At 43.2% G+C, this 1,864-nt stretch overlaps 1 long non-coding RNA gene across 1 annotated transcript; it reads right to left on the bottom strand.

Annotated features, from left to right (window-relative positions):
- Nucleotides 1-244: 244 nt before the first annotated feature.
- Nucleotides 245-1,640, bottom strand: LOC122320000. Its single transcript, XR_006245438.1, has 2 exons — nt 1,531-1,640; nt 245-1,463 (listed from the first exon to the last, which is right to left on the bottom strand). It is a non-coding gene; the product is annotated as an uncharacterized LOC122320000 (long non-coding RNA).
- Between the last annotated feature and the right edge of the window lie 224 nt (nt 1,641-1,864).

Here is a 1,864-nt window from a genome sequence, read left to right as displayed (position 1 = left end):
TAGTAATTGGTCACAATCTCTCTAACCAAGATCAGCTAAAAGAAAGAAAAGGAGAAAGAAAAGAGCTCCCTCATATTTGGGACATAGCCTGACACGGCTCGGGACCTCCGATGTTGTTGAAGCCCGACATGCCCTCCCTACCTTCGGCTGCTCTCGTCCAAAAAAAAAGATATTAACTCGCGAGCAGCCCCTATCCGTATCAGGGTCTCACGGGGTCAAGTCTGCTAGAGGTCGAAAATAGGGGTTTTAAAACATTATAAAATTTATTTAACAACTAAACAGTAAGACTTCAAAACCTGACATTAAATTGAGAGACATGCTAAAGACTATAAATACATCGAGGAACATAAATACTTAAATTACATATAAAAACATAAACAAATAAGAAAAATTATTGTCTAACAAAAAGATCAAGTCTTAAAAACAAATCCTCAAAAAACTCCTTATTTGGGTCAGCGGACAAAAATCGAACACTCCTCTTTCGGACATTAAACTTGTAAACGGGCAGTCAAACATATAAACGACCGATCGAACATGCAAAACAAACATATAAACGCGCACTCGAACATACAAAAGCCCGATCGAACATCCAACCGAACTCCGTTGGACTCTCGATCGACTGCGTTATTGAAATTTATCACTTAGTTCTTCACACGGTCTACGGTCATTATTTTTTTACGTTAAGTTGACTTTAATAAAATGACAAGAATAGCAGCAACAGTTTGACTTTATAAGATTTTCTTGATGCGGCTATGTCATCAATGCTTCTATCTTCTCCCTCTCTATCAATTCTCTTTAGTTCCTTTTCTTTAAGGTTATTATTTCAATAGATCTCTTTTTCCACTCACCGCACTTATTTGGCATTCCATCGAAGAAAGCGCTTTCCCGAGGATTGGCGGCTACGAGGGCTAAAAAAAAAGTCACTTCAAGGGGGAAGAAAATATCACATAACAATAACGAGCCAACATAAATTTTAAGTCGTGGGCCCGTCTACACTGCACAAAAAAATGTATCACTCCATTTGGCCACTACCACACAAATAAATATTTTTCTTGAAACCTACACACGAAAACTTATCACTATTTATAATACTAAACAAAAAAAAAAAAAAATATATTCGCCGTCTCCTCTGGATTCGTCTTCTTTCCTCCCGGTGTAGCGCTCCTCCTTCCACTCCGCTTACGCAATCGGCCCTTCTGCTTTTCCTTTGTTTTTCGGACGGCTTCCGACGCGTCGTTCTCGCCCTGGCGGGAAAACGCAAAACCGCGGTCCCCGACGCCTGGCTCTTGGCCCGTATTCGCGTTTGGGCCCTTTTCCGTAGTTCACGCTTAGGGCCCAAAGAAAAATCGCTTAAAAGGGGACTTTACGAGACGACAGCCGCTCGTCGTCGAGCGCGGTTGCAAGCGGACTAAACAGTGAGCTCGAGCTTGTTCGCTATCGAGCCTCGCTCGTAACCCGTTGCCCTAAAATGGGGATCCCTTTGATTTATTCTCTTTCGCATTGATTTGGGCCGGGAATTTCTTGACTTACCCAGTGGACGCCGCCTGTTACAACACAAAAAAAAACGCTGGTCACCACTCGTTTTGGACTTCCGTAATTATAATTGGTACTTAGGGTTGACAAAAGACTGACTGCTCACTTTGACCAACTTGGTACGAATGTGCCACCAGACGCTACCCTTTTTGGCGCTAACCCCCTCGATGGCTCTCATGAGGTGAAATAGGGTGAAAAATCGGATGACACTTGGCCCCGTTTCTCTCATCCCAGTTTCCCTTATTACCATATCACGGTCTCCCCACCCTAGGGGTTGGCGGTTGGTGGCGTCGCTATACGATCTTACAGTCGCAGATACAAGCGTTACAGT

The sequence above is a fragment of the Drosophila ficusphila genome, unplaced genomic scaffold (genome assembly GCF_018152265.1).
Source record: "Drosophila ficusphila isolate 14025-0441.05 unplaced genomic scaffold, ASM1815226v1 contig_395, whole genome shotgun sequence".
Lineage (NCBI taxonomy): Eukaryota > Metazoa > Arthropoda > Insecta > Diptera > Drosophilidae > Drosophila > Drosophila ficusphila.
The sequence above is the reverse complement of the archived record's forward strand: the minus strand, read 5'-3'. Positions and strand labels throughout refer to the sequence as shown.